The sequence below is a fragment of the Rhinatrema bivittatum genome, chromosome 15 (genome assembly GCF_901001135.1).
Source record: "Rhinatrema bivittatum chromosome 15, aRhiBiv1.1, whole genome shotgun sequence".
Classification (NCBI taxonomy): domain Eukaryota; kingdom Metazoa; phylum Chordata; class Amphibia; order Gymnophiona; family Rhinatrematidae; genus Rhinatrema; species Rhinatrema bivittatum.
This window is the reverse complement of record NC_042629.1, coordinates 69,532,874-69,551,150: the sequence shown is the minus strand read 5'-3', so window position 1 is coordinate 69,551,150 and position 18,277 is coordinate 69,532,874. Positions and strand designations below refer to the sequence as shown.

The window sequence follows — 18,277 nt, the reverse complement described above, 5'->3', positions numbered from 1 at the left end:
TGATAAACAAGAGTCTATGGGAAGTGAATGTATTGTAGAGAAGTGTTTAGGATTTAAAGGCAATTTCAAAAAGCTGAGTTTTTAGACTGGATATGAACATGGCCAGAGGGGGAGCCTGATGCACTGGTTCGGGAAGTCTATTCCAGGCGTATGGTGCAGCAAGGTGGAAAGCACAGAGCCAGGACTTGGCAGTGAAGGAAAAGGGCAAAGACAAGGACAACTTGCCCGATGGATGGCATTCACAACATTGCCCAGCAAACACTACGTCACGTCCTGTTTCATTTGAAGAAGAAAATGATTTGGCATCCTGTTCCTGTCTATGGTGTTCATGAGATGCAGTAAATTAGCCATATGTAGGTACCATCATGTACCTCTTTTGTAACCCAGGAGTCGAGCTGAAAATATTGAAAAATCGAAAATGTACCTGCCTTCCTCAGGTTTTGTTGGGGTTTTTTTTAGCCCTTTTCTTCTAGTGCAGAAAGCGCTGTGCATGGGGGCACAATAACTTCAGCAGAAACTCACTGATTGGGTCCAGACTTAGGAAGAAGATGGAACATTGGCATGGCACCTACCCTATTGAAAATGACTTTGATCCGATAAAGGTGAGGTCAAAACTGAAAAGTATGAGGCATGGTTTTCACTTCCTCCGTTATTGAGGTCATTCTTTATCAGCTTTAAATGTGAAGTTGAGGGATCATATTACGTATGACCTTGCAACCCTCGTGTTAATGTTCAACTCCTGTGATCAAAGGTTTGTCAATGAAATTGTTGGAAAGAAAATCAACGGTGTACCTAGGAAGAGTTCATACCCTTTCCTACCATCCCCCCTTGCTCAAAATGCAATTAAAACAAAAATCACGTCCTGTGCCTTGCCCTAAATTGTCCTAACACACAAATTCAGAGCCCAGACATGGCTTTGCCTGTAGGTATCTGTGGGCAGAGCACCCTGCACTTCTACAGGGACTTCCGAGATTTTCTGGTCTATCTTCCTCTGTGCACATTACCAGATTCTGGGGACTTTGCAGACGTCTATCAGTCCTGCAGAAACACAGAAGCAGAGAATGGTAACCTATAAATTAACCTACTCCTTTCTCCTTTCAGAAGTGTGTATATATATATATATATATATATATATATTATGTATGACTTTTTTTAATGAGTTAAACAAAGCAACTCTAAGTACCTACAGTACCTGAATGTAATCTACTTTGAAGCATCACAAACAGCGGAATATAAATAAGTAATTTAGACATTCAGTCATGAAGGCGGTGTACTATAGACTTTATTCCACTTCTCTTTAATCTTCAAGGATTAGAAAACTGTGACTGTTGAAATGATTATAATTGTAGAATAAGAACAAGCTTTATATTGAAATGTTCATCTGCCTGCCAAGTAAACATTTATGTAACATTTAGATCCGACTTGGTAGAATCTTAATTTATTCTTCTCATCTTGAGAACAACAAGTGTTACAGGTGTAGTTATCAGTGTAAAGCATATTCCCTATAGAGTATTATTTAAAATAAAACATTTGAAGGGGAATAAACTAATTAAATTACTTCAATCCTATTTAAATTCATTAGCCAAAGACATTTCCCCAGTCCATACAGTTGAGAGTAATATATTATCCCCAGTGTCTTTAATCAGATTATACTTTAAAAAAAAAAATCCTTATAATGTATGATAATTACTTCTGAACCAGGAGCAGATAAAATATTTCCTCAGTATCTTGGGTAAGATTATTCTTAAAGTTGATTGAAAACAATTGAATTATTCCCCACCCTCTTCAACCTCCTATGCAACCCCAACAGCTTCTTTCTATTGCTGTGGGCTACCAGATGAATTGGAACCCAGAGGACTTGTCTACTTTTATTCCCTCTTTCCATCTTAAGCCATTGTAGCAACAGTCTTCTGGCTGAGAGGCATGCACCGCTGTTCCCTACGGAGCCCAACATAAGCCTGCTCTTAGTCAGCCTGTTAAATGTTGCTGTTGTGCAATAGCTGAGTCTTTCTCCTCTGGGTGCCTGTGAACTCTGACTCCATAAGATCTCCAGCCCCTATCAGCTCCAACAGAAGATGTCAAGTTCGAGAACTGAGCCCAAATCTCGTGCATGGCACTGAGCAGATTGGATGGACCTAATGGTCTTCATTTGCTATGTTATTATGTCAGGAAACCATTAAGGTGTAAAAGATGGCTGCTGCATTCCATATTAACTACTACAAAATCACACTAGGAACGCTACGACTAATACTGAGGTTGACACTACAACAGCATAAAAGCCTTCAACATTAAATAAATACACAATTCCTCAAATATTACACAAAGAGTTGGTTGGTCAAGATAACGAGTTCCCCTGAAGCAGAGAACAGTGATACGCGCTCTCGAAACGCGGCCAGCGTTGGTTAATGTCTGTTTCCTCTCATTACAAAAGCTAAGTACTGATGACACATGGAGTGAAAACTATTTGAAAAATAATTTATATGCAGAGAAAAACATTTCTAAAAAATTGAAAATACTACTTTCCAGCAAACACAATTCATGAGATGATAATGTTTCCCCGCAGCAACATCGGCTGTTGAGGTGTAATATTTGAGGAATTGTGTTTTTATTTAATGTTGAAGGCTTTCACGCTAATGTAATGACAACCTCAGAATTCCGTATTAAGGCACAGGGGACCTAGGTTTGGATCTCTTATCTTGTGGGGCCAGTCAGGCCTGGATCATCAAGGAGGCGGCAAATTTAGGCCTGAGGAGGGGAAAAAACGATTACCTACTCCGCGATTAGGAACGCTGAGGGTGTGTCATGGAAGACGTGTCTCTCACTGGGGTCAGAAAGGAGTTCTTGATCGCCCGGGCATGACTGTCTGAGGAGATATAAGAACAGCAGTGTGAAAATGCCAAAATACCTTAAAGGACCGGATCCAGAGATCTGGCCCAGTCCACCTTAAGCCTAAGACATCAGGGAATCCTGGTCCGGGTGGAGGTCCCTGGCAACAGGAGGCCCATGTGAGCGCTCAGAGAAAGAGAGAATACTGCTGAATTATAAGTTGTAGTACTACATTTGTATTGTTGAACTGCGAAGAATAGCAGAGCTGCTTTTGTTTATTTTCTTGTCATTAATAAATAAATTTATGCAAGATGTGGAAAACAACATAATGTCTAGCGTAAATGGGAAACCAGCGATTTCTCATGACAAATTCAAAATAAGGGACTTGCTGGCCATATTCATTGAGGAGTCTGGGGAGAAAATTGTATGTTTCACAAATAATTCACAAGTTATGCAAAACTGAAATATACAGAAGACAGATGTACCATAGCTTTACAGTTCTACCTATTACCTTTAAAATAATGAATTAGAGCTGGTGACTTAGTTTAGAAAGTCATGTAGGGCTTGACTGTTTGAGGCCTTTATTTGAGGACATGTTGCTGTTTTTACTGCTTGATGAAGGGTATCATACTTGTAAACACACATTAAGCCAATTAGATATCAAGCTCAGGTTCATTCTACATTCTTTTGTAATTTCCCCTTAGATTGTGGGTTCTTAGGGCTAGTCCAGTTGTCTAGTGTGAGATTTTGCATTCAATTTCCAGGCCTGGTTCCTGAGCCATGGGCCAGCTGGGGCCAGTAAAACCCACTGAGGCAGCATTTATTGCCCCAGGAGAGAAGGCAATCTGGCCACTGTGCAATTATGGTGACACCTAGGGCGTGTGCTCACACCGGACTCTGAAGGGAACCCTTGTCCAAGCTTCTCATATTAGGAGAGCATAAAGGAGAGGATTGCTGGAAAAAGAACGATTGGCTGTAGATTGAAAGGGTCCTTGTATGCTTGGTTGAGGTAATAATATCACTTGTGAAACTGTGGCCTTTTCTGGTGTTAGCTTGTTGGATATGCTTTGCTAGTCAGGTTTGTTTTGTGTTTTATGTATTGTATTTTTAATATGGTTTTGTGTAACTCACTTTGAGAAATGTTTTCAAATGAAACGAGTCAAATCTATTTAATCCCAGCTTGGGGCACATAAAATAAAAGAGGTCTGTTGCTGGGTTTTTGTGATCCTGGTACCAGCTCTTTCGGTTCAACAAAAATACAATGGTCAGGTGGATTGGACCTTCCTCCAAGGTGTAAAGGTAGTATTTTCTATTGCTGGAGAGGGAAACGGAGATCTAGTGGAAGTAATCACTGGTATGTGATGATGGTGGCTGGCAATTGGTATAGAATTGCATTATTCTATTATTTTTAATGTTACATTGCTTTTTGTATATTGTATTTTGATTTATAATTGTACAGTGCTTTGGGTATTTTTAACAGTAAGGCAATTAATAAATTTAATTAATAAAATACCAAAATCAACCTTTTCCCTTCTGTGATCATCAAACTGCCCCCCATGCACGAAATCTCCTGTTTTCTTTTTCTCCATTCATTGACAGAATCATAGACTTTGAACCTATAACCCTGGGTTTTCTTAATCAGTCTCACCCAATGACTTGTGTTTTAAAATTATCGACAACTTCTATTCTTCTGGGGATACCAGCAGTCAATCAACCATCAACGTTACAAAATAAGTACCAGGATTCCACAGAAGAGATAACAGCATCAACAAAACAAACACATTTTACACTTCATGTCCCTTTAGCATTGTGTCGAGATCCATATCCCGTCTTCTTACAGTCCTTGTACATCAGTATTTCTTTGCCACATAATCTCATCAGTACTCACATAGAATCAATTAATTTATGGAAGGGAATTTCCAAAGAAGGAGACAGGATCTCCCATACTATAGTTAGCGTCCCAGGTGCCTCTTGGCAAAACGCCTAGGAGGAATTCCTTTGGCACCATGGTAACAGCCCTGCTGCACTGGAAGACCCAGCAGGCCGACAGATTCCCAGAATCTCTTCAGGGCTTTCCCTGTGAATCCCACTGCAGGAAAGCTCGGGTTTATATTTACCCAGGATACGCTCCTCCTGGAGGTCACCTTCCCTTATACTTACTTTAAAAAAGATAGACAAAAACAGTGCCATCTTCCTCTGTGCCCCCATACTCTAAGGCTAGATAAGATTACCAGTGGCACAGGGACAGAATGTATGGCCTGGGCTACAATTAAAGAAAAAGTGAGCAGCAAAACAGAAAATGCACGTAAAGGCTCAAGGTGCCCAAGTGGTGGTGAATGAGGAAACCCATAAATCTGCAATCTTAGGATCTGGGCTGTGCAAATCATTGGAAATTAAAGCTGACTTCAGAGTCCTTTCTCTATTGAACCAGGAGAATTTGTGTTAGTTATCGATTAGCTTTCCCATTGAGACGTCTTTGCGCTACATGCCATTTTGTATACAACAATAAATGATTTTGTATGTGGCATTGAGGGGCGTGGTGGTTAGAGCAGTGGGCTGAGAACTAGGGATGCCAGGGTTTAAATCCCGCTTCTCCCATGGACGCTCCTTGTGAGCATGGACAAGCCCCTTAATCTCCCATTGCCTCAGGGTACCCACTCATGGGTGGATTTTCAAAGGACTTACGTGTCGAAAATGAGCATATATGTGCGTAAGTAGCCTGCGTACATGGCATTTTAGAAGTGTTGAAAGTACATGTGTGTTTGCAGTTTTACCAGCACAGAAAAAGGGGCAGTTTAGGGCATTCCAAGCAGGGGTCAAGAGGTATGTTGTTTTATCAGAGAGATTCACGTATTATTATCTAACTTATACTATTCATGCAGTTTTGCACCTGCTAATTAACTAGGGCAATTGAAGTCTGCCTTGCCTGCTATCTACAATTTTTGGGTGGGAGGTCTGGGTGAACTGGTGGGGGTTCAGGATGAAATGCTACAGAGAGCCTAGGTGAACTGGAGAGACAGACTGGGTGAACGAGCAGAGGCACTGGCAAAACGGTGATTTCAAATATGTACGCAAGACAGTTTTTATACACGTGCATTACTTTTACGCACTTAAAATATGCACGCGTATCTTTAGAAAATGGGTAGGAAAAACAAGCGCTTTCACTGCAGTGGAAATATATGTGCATATTCTGAAACATACGCGCGTATTTTCCGAGCATAACTACCCGGTAGTTTATAAGCCATGCAGCTTTCGTTGTGCAGTTTATAAAATACCAGGATAACTCTCTGTGCATCCACTTACGCGCACCCATGCAGTAACATGGACAGGTCTGAACGTTATCCTCTTTAATAGTAAGCCCTTTGGGGCAAGAAATTCTCAGGCCTGAATACTTGTCACTATTGTACAGCACAGTGTATGTCTAGAAGCACTATACAATTAATAATCGTTGTTATTACTATTAACTTTAATATGGATATGAAGCTGGTCCTCTTCAAAATGCTGTTGCTTCCCCTTCAAGGGCAATCTTGTAGATAACAAAGCCAATAGCTAAACAGAAACAAATCTCAAATGCATTCAGCCAGTGAACAATTTGGCATCACTTCTGTTTATAATTATCTTCTGGACCTATGATTTCATTTGTAAAGCTGCCCGTTATCAGCTCCCATTATGAGCATATTTCATAATTAAGGTTGCACAGTAGCTGAATATTGATTTATGCATAGAGTTCAATGTTGATGTTGTTTTTTGTTTTTTTTTGCGGAGCAGGGGGGAGGGGTGCAATGCCAGCTTTTTTTTTTCCAGATTTGGCACTTACGAACCTGATTTCTATAAGTTGTTGCCTCCATATTTTTCTGCAAATTGGAAAAATCTTTTATGACCTCGAGGCCTAACTCTCCATTGCTAATGTGATGAAAAGTTAATTCTAAAAAATGTACATGAAATCTCAAGGGGAAAAAAATGTAGTTCTGTGATTTGCACTAAGCTTTATCAAGGAGTCTGATTAGTGTGAGGGACAGGTGGTCAAATGGTCAGAACACTGACTCCTGAGCTATGAATTCAAGACGTGTCTGCCATGGCCATCCCTGCATAACTGTAAGGAAACCCCTTTATCTTCCTGTGCCTCCAGGACATTTCTCTTAGTAAGGCTTTCCTGGTCAGCTAATTACATTTATTTCCTTTTACACTGTGGGAGGACCATCATCTAGTTTGACGAATCTTAGGTGGTCAGTGTATACTACCCAAGCTTGGTGCTGAAATGACCTAGGGCACTTGACTCAATTAAAACACCTCCATAGCCGATATACTGTTTGTCAGTGTCCCTAAACAAAGGCTAATCCTAACTGAAGCAGCTGTAGGCAATATCATGCCCCTAATAAAGCCATCAAAGGTACACAGTACAGGTAATGAATCTGTAAAGGGTCCCAGAGTAGGTAAAACTCTACTTGATTTTGAAGTAATTCCTCTAGTGGATTAGTTTAATTTAACAATGAATGTAAAGCTATGAAAGCGCTATGATTGAACTGCATAGTCTTTTTAGGAAGATACTTCCTATAATCACAGTGAACATATTCCTAAATTGTATTGATTTGAAATACCCCAATTACCTGAATACTGTATACACAGTGCAAACCAGGAACAGGAACCTATGTATAACATAGGTTACATAAAATCATTAAGAAATGAGATGGAGTGGTTTTTACCTCACCTTGAGAATGTCTTATTTTCAGTTTGCTGAGGTGCAAGGTGGTCAACCACCAAGGGGCCAGCTATTTGTGAACAGTAGAAGTAAATAGCAAGCTATTATATTTAACTCTTTACAGCCTACAGTGAGCTCATGTACGATGTTCCGAGTTTTTCCAATTAGAAAATTCAGATTCCAGACATTGGGAAAATAAGCATTGTTGTTACGGTGGGGGAAGAGCATTGAGTTGGCCCAAGAGAGTTTGCCAGCCAGGACTGGAAAGTCATTCCTGCCCAGCAGGTGAAGGAATTTTATGGATGGTACAGAATGCAAACCAACATACTAAAGTAATTTGGGGTTCACCATCTCTATAGTCTGTACGACATCAAACAGATCTAGCTCAGGAAAATCTGAACCTTCTCAGACTGAAGAACTGGGATTTAAACACAAATTGTATCCATCACGCGTTGTTAATAATGAGTAACAATAATACAAGATAAATAACTCTAAATCCTACAAGTGGTAATAAGAGCATAAGAAATTAAATGCTGGGTCAGACCAAACATTCCTGGAGCCCAGCATCCTGTCTCTGCCAGTGACCACTCTAGGTCATTAGGAAATACCTGACAAATCCCAAAGAGCAGATCCGTTTCTTGTCTGCTCCTAGTGATCAGCGGTGGATTTCCCAAGACTACCCGGCTAATAATGGTTTCTGGACTTTTCTTCCTGGAAACTCTGCTCTGCTAGATGACTTGACCACATCCTCCAGCAATAAATTCCATCGCTTGATTGTGCATTGAGTGAAAAAATATTCTCTCCAGTGTGAATTATATCTGTTACCCATTCTTTTCCTGGGGTGTCCCCTAGCTCTTGTACTGTTTGAAAGGGTACATGGCTGTTCTCTACTGACCTCTTCCATGCCACTCAGGATCGTATAAACTTCTATCATGTTTCCTTTCGGCTGCCTCTTTTCCAGGCTGTTCAGCTTTTCCTCCTTCAGGAGTCATTCCATTCCCTTTATCAATTTATTGCCCTTCTCTGTGCCTTTTCTAGCTCTGCTATATCTTTTTTGAAATGGGGCAACCTGAACTGCACTCAAAGGGCCTCATTTACTAAGCATTTTTCTTGTAGACACAGAGGAGCCAATTTTAAAATATATCCAGCTATGTAAGTTAGCCAGGTAGGACTTATCTGGCTAATTTACAAAGGATATTCAGCACTGAATACTGTATACCCAGCTAAGTATTAAAGTTAGCCAGTTACGTTTATCTGGCTAACTTTAGACCTGCTATGGGCCATGTCTAACTTATCTGGTTAACTTATCCAGGTAAGGCTCAATATCGCTATTTATCCAGCTAAATTAACAGGATAGGTAGGGAGAAATAATCCCCGGGTAGTTGCATATGAAGGCTCTGGGTTCTGAATCCCAGCCCTGGGTCCAACTGAGCTGAAAGCCCAAAGGTGTATAAGAAGATTTCTTTCACACACCCCCCCCACCCACCCCACACAAAAAGTCAAATCAAAGGCTAAAATACAACTTGTCTACATACTAAGGTATTGCGAATAAATCCACACACTCTTGAACAGGATTAACAATGACAGTGTGCAAGGATTACAAAAAGCATGTGTTCCCTACATGCAGTATGGCATAGTCCTAGCAATTATAACATATTAGCATTTTGATTTGCCGTGATAGTCATCCATCATTGGTTTCCATATCATCCATACTCCTGAAATCCATCCATGCATGTGCTGGAATGCCAAACTTTCTGCTTATATTGATGCTAAGGAGGACCTAACACTTGGCACTTCAAACCACCAAGGAGATTATACAGAGGCTGGGGAGGGTCATGATGGGGAAGCAAAAGAGGCCAGCTCCTCACTGAATGAAATAAAGCTCTATCTGTTTGCTGTCAGAGCCTCATAAAGAATGAAAGCAGCTGATTTTTTTTTTTCCCCTGTTGAATCCATATTAATGTTTCGTGAACTCAGGCAAACTTTTGTTGAAGACGATTCTGTGCATTGCTAAGGCTACCATTCTTGCATGCAAATATGCAATTCTGAACCGACCTGCCAAGTAAAGGGCAGGTGACCAGCCCCACTGTGCTTCTAATTCACATTTTGCTGATAAAATTTGAGCCAGGACTGAGCAATTGAAATTCAGTTCAAGAGAGAGTAATGAAAATGCTTGTAATCATGGAAAAATACTTATAGGGCCTGAGTTTCTAAAGCATTTTTGTATAAAAAAAAAGGGGGGTGGTCTTTAAAAAAAAAAAATTACCTTGATGGGGGGCGGTTATGTGCATAAATGTATGAGTGGAAGCAATTTCGTATTTGAAAGAGGCATTCCTGGGGCAGATTGGGGGCATGGAAACCATTTCATAAAATATTGCTTGCTCTGCCTTATTCAGTCTACACGCCACTCACCCTACAACACTAATATTCGGATCCCTTCTAGATTACCTGCCACATTTTGGAGCTCCTAGAAGTCAGGGTCCACTTCTTGAGGGGGCGAGAAATATCGGCAAATGGTGGGAGGAGAGTGCATGTGAAGGACAAGTTCTTGCCTCAAGCTGATAGCCTCTGGCTCAAAGATGACCCTAAAGTTCTTTCTTAACCCAGATAAAGGTATGGGGCAGCCCCGAGCAAACAATACTAGTAGCCAAATCATATCCCCCCGGAAGTCTCGTCTGTGAGATAAAGCCTATATAAAATCTGGCACCTGAAGATGGGGGCCATCGTTTTTATGCTGGCTCAATAAAAGACATCATAATTTATAGACGAGACTATGCATCATCTCCCCTATTACTAGGGCTAGTAGAAAAGGTTTATGGAAGTATAGTGAGGTAGGCCTGACCTCCTCCTCATAAAACTGGACCGGGATATGTAGTGCCGTAATATTACTTTATGCCTTCAGAGATTTTCTTCTTAAGCCTCCCCTCTTTTCCCCGTCCTGCTGTCATCTCTGGCAAGTGAAGAGCTGTCTGGAAGTGCTACAGCTATAGTTAGAGTTCAGCTCCATCATCAAGTTGCCAGGGATGGTTCATTAATTAAGCAATTACAGGCTCTGAAGTGGGCATCTCATAGCGGTTAATGATTAGATGAAGACCGAAGATAGAGGCCTTAATTTAGTCAATTATTACTGAACAAACAAAATTCAAAGCAAAAGTCATAATTACTACATAAATGACAAACTGAAAACAAAAAAAGAAGGAATGCACAGATATTTTGATTTTAAAGAGTCACATTTATTTTGAATATTCATTAGGTCCCAGCGATGTTAGTTTTAGATTAGAAACTGATGTCTTAGGTTCATGAAGGGTTCCAGTCATTCTATAATTGACTCTGAAAACTCAAGTCTCCTTACTATGGGTATCTTGAGTTTAGCAAATCTCTAAAGACACAAGAGCAGCATTGTGTGTGAACAGGTACTTCTAGAAAGGTAGGCATGTCTTTCCAAAAGTTCAATAATGTAAAGAACTCAAAAAGTGAGCAATGTGATTAAGAGCTCCCATGCAGAAGAAAGTTTCTTTCAAAACATCGGATTGTCGGGTTGGACATTTGTAAAATCACATTTGTACTCAAGGGTTTCAATGTCTCCAGTATCCTGGATTATATCTTTGTACACATTTAATGGATTAAAACACAAGTTATTTGTGCGAGCCCTGTGCCTATAGATGATGGTCATTTACCAAGTCACTTTAACTTGAGTTCCAGCCAGCCTCCTTAATTGGTTTGGTTAAAAGTGAGCTTTTCTATATATTCAGACTAATTTTCAGAAGCCACGTGCATAAAAACCACATTTTCGGAAGGGCCCAGCCACGAGCGTAACACCTGTTATGTGCTGAAGTGCCGGGCCTGTCAAAAGAGGTGGGCCAGGGGGCGGGATATGGGTGGGGCAGGCGGGCCGGAACGGCGCCATTTGATGCTGTCCTGGGAAAGCATACGCTGGCCGACGCGCGGAGATTACTTCTGCTCTCAAGGAGCATTAAATAATACAACAAAAAAAGGTAAGTAGCTAGGAAGAGGTTAGGGGTCGGAGAGGAGAGGGGAAAGGGTAGGAAGGTTAGGGAGGCTATAGGGAGGGTTATAGGGAAGTTCCCTCCCAGTTGGCTCCTTAATTGTAGTGGACTGGGAGGGAACTGAGGAAGCCCTACTCGTGTCGCTGCGCTTAGCTTTTTAAATCCCCCCCCCCCCGTGTGCACGGGAACCATATTTTATAACATGCACACGCCGACGCACGCATGTTATAAAATACCCGCATTCATGTGCACACGCGCGCGTTTTAAAATCTACCCCATTATTTCCTAGTTTGCCACTAGGAGAGGTCTAACGAGCTTTACCAAAGGCCAGAGAGGCAGTGAGGTCACACGTGGGAAGAATCTATTGGGAACTGTAGTCTTCACGAGTTCTGAGCAGAAAAGTCATCTGGGGTCAGTTAAGGACATTGCACCTGGATGGATTGGAGGAAAAAACAATTTCCAGAGAAAAGAAAGCTAGAGTGAGAGAGACCTGAGAACATCAGGAAGACAGCACCCTGTGAATGTGGCTAAATATCAAACACATTAGTAGGATCTCCATCTATTTCATGAAGTCAGTAGAAGAAGAGGGCAAAAACTGTCTTGGATAAAGAGTGATGTGGCTGACAGCTGGGATATATCCTTGGCAATGTGGAAAGCAATCACTGGGAAGACTGGACGGACCGCTTGCTCTCTTTCTGCCTTCCTCTTCTATATTAAGTTATCACCGTAATATGCACCACTCACTTTGCTTTCCCAACAATGCTAATGTCGTAAAATAATTATAGTACACTCCATTTATCTTCTTTGGACACAAAGCATTCTCAGAATCCTTGTTGTCACTTCTTGTCTCCGTTCACAACCAGTGCGGTAGTACTGCAGTTGCGCTGTTTAATAGGCCCGTTCATTCATCACGTACTTAAGTATTCTATCGCTCTAGCATTATGTAAGTTGGATTCATCTGTCTTTGAGTGCACGAATGATGGATCAGGTTTAATTTTGTTTGCAGTAATAATGTGGATGGAGAATTCTAATGAAGCTATCTTAAACCTACATTCGTCATTTAGCTTCCTTGTTAATGCATAACGAAGCCTGCAGAGTCACAGCTCTCTGGGGCTAGCACTAGCTGGCACTGTGCTGATACGAGATGCAGTCCTGAAAATTAGTCTTGTTTACCGAATAATTGATCCACGTTAAAGAGAGCTTTTTTACTTCATTTGTATTGCTTAATTTTGTCTCCATCAAACCACAACAGCAGGGCTTAATTTGAGGGGAAATAAGGAGAAACACACTTCCACCACTTCTGTTCAGGCTTAAGAAGCAGAGCAGCAGGGGTGTCCTTCTCCGGACCCTCCCCTCCAGGCAGTCTGCAGGGAAGAGAAGGAGAGGGAATGAGCCTGGAGTAAACAGAGCAGAGAACAGCCACTCTGCTCCCTAATCCAGCTCCTCTCCTCCTGTCGTCCCCCAGTCTCATCCCCTTCTCCTCCTGTATTACAGGGAACAGGAGGCTGGGGGGGGGGGGGGGGGGAGAGAGAATGGGGACCACTGGGGAGGATTCATGGGGGTCCTGAGGATGGAGGATCAGGATTACCAAGATAGAGACGAGGAGATTAGAGAGAAAAAGGCCAATTATCCTCCTTACCCCAGTGATCCTCCAACCCCAGTTCCCACCAGTGCTGAACTCCTGGCTGTCCTTCACCCACCAGTGCTCATCAAGCATGTTAAGAGTGTGAAGAGGGCATTTAGGGGTGTGTGTGTGTGTGTGTGTGTGTGTTTGAGAGAGAGCGTGTGTGTTTTGGAGACCATTTTCACATCCATCTGTGATCCTGCCCCTTTGCACCAGTCAAACTTGGCTCTGGCTTTGCTCCATCTTGCCTCCCCTACACAGTTCCATTTCCTTTTTGTCTACAAATTAAGCCCTGCACAACAGTAACACACTCTGCCAATTTCCTCCTGCTGCTATAATGATTTTATCCTTCATTGTTAATCAATGCTACCCAAGTCACCTTAGAATACATTACATAGCAAGTCCTCATTTTTGTTGAAAATGTTCATCCTATGCATTTGAAATTGACAGGAAGTTTCACAACCATAATTTGAAGTTGTTTATTATCCAATCAGACACATCTGCATTTTAGGAAGCTTCCATATATCCCAGGGGGGGGGGGAGGGGGGAGATGTTTTGCATATTAGCATAATGTTAAGACTTGCTCAAGGAAACACTCACTCTATGAATACTTCCTGGGCTAACATATATATTGCTAATTGCTGCTAAATATTGATAGATGTCAGACTTGTGAAAATCTAATTCATGATTAAAATGCAACACCCCTGCCAAATAATACAAGAGGTAGGAGACAGTAAATGTGTTTGTTATTAGAGGCTTTTCTCCTGGGGAGTCTTCCGGTCCCTTTATAAAAAGGTTTATAAGGAACAGTTTGTTATAGAGAGAAGTCCATGCTGTTCAAATTATCCAAATGCCCATTGCTCATTGTTAAGCTGTTTGGCAGTTTTATGAGAAGAGTAGTAGTTGTTCGTGCAACAAAAGGTTGTGTTCTAGCTGGTTATAATTATTTTGATCCTAGCAATGGGTGCCCTATTTCTTGGGTGACTATAATGTCAAGAGGTATAACACAGCAAGGACTGGGTTTCTCCTATTGAATGCAGGGAGATGTAGTCAAATGTTTCTTATGGAAATTAATCTCTAGTGGGCAGAATAAGGGTAAAACCAGAACTGGCTATTCTACATCCCCCCCCCCCCCGACAAGGAAGTGTATGGTTACCCTAACTGTGTGTGATTTGGTAGACATATTTGCTAGTTTGAGGGCACTATGGTCTATTCTGTGTGAATGCTCGTTACCTCATCAGACCGCTTCACTCTATAAATAACACTTAACCAAAGCATCAACAGAGGGCTAAAAGTGAGATTCCAAATTAAACATGGACATATCATGGCATAATGAGTCCCTTATGGCACTTATTGTCGTTTACCAAACCTATATAAGAGATTAATCGCCTACAAGAGCTTATCCACGTTTACGCAGTTGCTAGCAATTCAAAATCTCTAACTGCATGAAAATCTTGAAAGTATTTCACAGAATATTTTTTATGTGCTCTCTGCTTTCATCACCTGACGTAAGGTTTATTCAGTTTTTATAAATCTGGAGAAGAAGGATCAAAAAATCATTAATTTAATTAAATCAATTGTAAATATTTTACTTTTTAGAAAGGAGCCATGAGAGACATGTAAAGGGTAATTTAAAGTGGCATGCCTAACTCGGAGCATCTATCTAAAGCTGTGCCTGTATTTTATAACCTGGGCAGCGAGAGCCAGACAGTTTATACAATACACATATCACTGCCCCAAAAGTACATGTGCAGGTTCCAGTACACGCATATATTTTCAATACAGGGATGCACATAATGGGACAGATTTTCAAAGGCTACGTGTGTAACCCGAGAAAATCTGCCCCTGCGCGCCGAGTCTATTTTGCATAGCCTTGGTGGCGCGCGCAAGCCCCGGGACGCGCGTACGTCCCAGGGCTTCGAAAAAGGGGCAGGAAGGGGGCGCATCTGGGGGTGTGACGGCGATCTGGGGGCGTGTCCAGGGTTAGGGGGCGGTCCCGGGGTGGGTCCGGGGCATGACGGCGGTCCGAGGGCGTGTCCCGAGCCTTTCTCCGTTCCGGCCGTGCCGGAGGTTCGCGCGCCGGCAGCCTCTGGCAGGTGTAAGACATAAAATAAGGTAAGGGGGGGGGAATTTAGGTAGGGCTGGGGGGTGGGTTAGATAGGGGAAGGGAGGGGAAAGTGGGGGGCTGGAAAAAAAGTTACCTCCAAGGCCGCTCCGATTTCGGAGCGGCCTTGGAGGGAACGGGGAAAGCCATTGGGACTCCCCTCGGGCTCGGCGCGTGCAAGGTGCACATGTGTGCACCCTCTTGCGCGCGCCGAGCCTGGATTTTATAACATGCGCGCGTTGCCGCTCGCATGTTATAAAATCGGGCATAGATTTGTTCGCGCCGGGTTGCACGAACAAATCTATGCCCGTGCATATGTTTTAAAATCTGCCCCAATTAGTACATCTAGTTCATAAATGTATGTGCATATATTTTATGCATTAAATAATTATAACGTACGCATAATGACTCTGAGTTTATGCATGGAGGTAGGCATTTTATAAAGGTGTCGAATGTATGCACATATTGCGCTTATGAAAATGTGCACGTATTTCCAAGCCCCAGTTCGCCGAGATATATGCCAGTTAACCCAGTCTTGCATTACTTCACCCACACCATCCACCATTTGCTCCAGACCTTTCCCCCACCAAAAAACTGCAGAGAAAAGAGATTTAATATCTGTCACTCAGGTATCAGATGTAAAAGCATGCACGCATGTTTGATGATGTATATGCATAGTCCATTTATGAAATATATAAATGTTCACGTACTTCCAAACCCCTTCGAAATGCCGTCTTTGTACGCGTGTGGTTTTCTGTGCAGCAGCAATAGTACGCTTGTACTCGTGCCCTTCTGAAAGTGTGCTCCCCTCACACAGAGGCTGCTTGTGCATTTAGATGCCAATTTTACAAGCACGCACAAGTCTTTGAAAATTCACTCTGTCAAGTCATTCCTCAACATACTGGAAATATAGCCTAGCACTGGGTCATGAATGGCGCATGGTCAACTACTGTAGCAGACCAAAATATTGTTTGGTGTTTCTATTATTGCCAAAAAAAAAAGGGATTTCCTTAGTAGTTTACACAAATATCCCCAAAATGCCTAATCTTAACTGATTTCTAATAGAAACATTGCCTTCAACAGTTGGTTGTCTCCAGGAGTAAGGACTTGGAGAAAGATATCCAATCAACTTTATCTTGTGATCTTTTCCTACTTGCACTGATAAATATGTGCGTGTGTGCATGGCATACACCTGGGTTCTTTGCGAACTCATGAGCTGGTACTCTAAAGGCAACAAAATATTAATTGCAGGGATTTACCATAACACACCTCGCAAGTAGTGTGCCAGAATGGCTCCTGATACTGATATAGTATTTGCACACAATTTCATTAAGCAGCTCCAAATGTAGCACTTAAAGCTGGAGTTGAGATCTGTATTTTGGATGCAGGTTAGCTTGTATGTTGGTCCATCCCTAGCCCTAGTCTCTCAAAAACAGATCTAAAGGAATCTTTTTTTTTTTTTCTTAAGCAACAAAAAAGAAAATGTTTCATTAATTTGTATTAAATTTAAACTGCTAGAAGGTAATTTTTTTCAAAATTTTGGTTTGTTTTTTATTTTTTGTTCATTTGTATGTTTTATTTTTTTTAATTAAAAACATGAAAGAACAAAATTTTAAAAAATTCAAACAAAATGAAAACCAAAACTTATAAAAATGTTAGATAAAAGAAAAAAAATCCACTCCTCTGCCCAGTCCCCACTCCCCCACCAACCTCTTACCCTTTTCATGAACATTTCTTCACGGGGCAGGAGTTAACCCCAGTTGCTCCCTCACCACGGATGTGGCTATTGCAAATGGCACCGGCAGATAAAGGTTGGCACCACTGTCAGTTTTTGCTGTACAGAATGGTACTGGGCTCAGGCTAGCAATATGCTTTTAAATAAAAATGACGATGATGAAGTACATCCCAGAGGTGTGCAAACATGTCATCAAGCCTACTTTCTTTGTTTGACCCTAGATACTAGCCAATGCCTGGGCAGCTTTTGAAATGCTTACAGACATCTCCATCTGCTTTGAGCACCCTGAGATTTCGACCTAACTGACTGATTCCTCCTTAGGTAATTAAAAGAAACAGCGATTCTAATTGTCACGTCTTATCCTACTATCTGTGGCAGAAAATTTGAATGAAATTTGATGAAAGGTTACAGGGGGTGGGGGAGAGACACTGATAAACACGGTTTTATAAGGCCAGTTTCCTTGCAAGGAAGCCAGGCTAAAATCTTGCCCCTGGCGTGCACCGGCAGGGTAATTATCAAGCAAATGGAAAAATATTTGAGATAGTCACACATCAGATCGTCTCTGGTTTTGTTCATAGATTTTAACGGCGTTTGGAGATACACAAGAAAGAACTAACGTGCTGTTCGCCCAGGTTGCTCTTCCACGTGTCAATGAGCAGGTAAAAAAAACAAAACGAAATGCAGACCCATCAGCAGAATCACTGAGCACTTGCGAGGATTTCAGTCTTCTTCATCGCCACTTTCCAGATATGAGAAGTGAACTGAGATTTGAGTGGGGAATTAATTCTATCATTACTGAAATCCAATTTTCCTCCTGACGTGAATGCAATTGAAGGAGGATAATAGGAGTGCAATAAGCACAGAGTGATATGCATTTAGTGTCATTAATAGAGACAACTTCATTAACTATACCCTGAACAAAATAAAAACACAATCGTTCCTTCCAAACCATTACCTCAAAGTAGACAGAAGATAATGGTAAGGTTTTTGCCAGCTCATTGTGAAAATAAAGTCCTGTATGGATCATTCCCATCTCAAGAGGCAAGTCAACTTACAGAGTTCCTATGTCTGTGTGATGCTGTTTAAGATTAAAAATGTTTTTTTTTCTCCTTTAAATAAATATTCTTTTCATTCCAGGGTGTTCCCTGTTAATTAGCCCCTTACCCATAGCTCAGCTTCGGCAATAGCAGTCCATTGGTCAGGATCCGCAGACCATGGCTCACTGGAGAATCTGGGAGGCATGCTTCTTGAACCTGATCCCGAAGGAGCTGTTGGGTTAAAG

At 41.6% G+C, this 18,277-nt stretch overlaps 1 long non-coding RNA gene across 1 annotated transcript; it reads left to right on the top strand.

Annotated features, from left to right (window-relative positions):
• The first annotated feature begins 920 nt into the window (after positions 1–920).
• LOC115077095 lies at positions 921–18,070 on the top strand. Its single transcript, XR_003852952.1, has 3 exons — positions 921–1,064; positions 17,217–17,316; positions 17,574–18,070. It is a non-coding gene; the product is annotated as an uncharacterized LOC115077095 (long non-coding RNA).
• Positions 18,071–18,277: the final 207 nt, after the last annotated feature.